The sequence below is a fragment of the Epinephelus moara genome, chromosome 5, assembly GCF_006386435.1.
Source record: "Epinephelus moara isolate mb chromosome 5, YSFRI_EMoa_1.0, whole genome shotgun sequence".
NCBI classification, from domain to species: Eukaryota; Metazoa; Chordata; class Actinopteri; order Perciformes; family Serranidae; genus Epinephelus; species Epinephelus moara.
In genome coordinates this window covers 944,931-945,544 of record NC_065510.1, presented here as the reverse complement: position 1 = coordinate 945,544, position 614 = coordinate 944,931, and positions in this window count along the sequence as shown.

Below are 614 nucleotides of genomic sequence, written 5' to 3'. Positions count from 1 at the left end.
AGCTAACCCTACACTTTTCAGGGTCTGATTTTGGTTTTGGAACAGGGAAGAAACGTATATCTTTTTCCAACCTCTCCAGGTAACGAGTATCATTAATACACGACACAACATTTAGCTCCAAATCCACAAAACCAGCCTGAAAATCAAGGAAATCTGACACGACTGTGTTTCGTACCCTGGTCTGAGCCGGCCCGATGCTATGTTATGATTGGCCAGTCTGCATCCGGGGGCGGGACTTAGCGAAGGGTCAATTCAGCGAGTCTAGTATTATGTGGAATGCTAACTTTATTTGTACCTGTACTCGTAGCTACAAGGGGTGACTGAAAAGTTTTGAGCCTCAAGGAAACAAAACAAGCTACAGATTTTTCAGTGCTTTTATTTTTCAGTAAAATCCCCCTCAAGGGCATCATACTTTACCTTTATCCCAGTGGAAAAGAACTCCTGTACAAGAGTCACAAGACGTGGGACCCACAGAGCGTAAACTTTTGAGAAGCCAAGCTCATTCATCAGAATATGATCTGCATGCTCCTGTGAGATGCCCAAACTTTTCAGTCACCCCTTGTACATTACATATGCTCAGGATTTGACTTGGTATGCGAAATGTTATTTTAGAT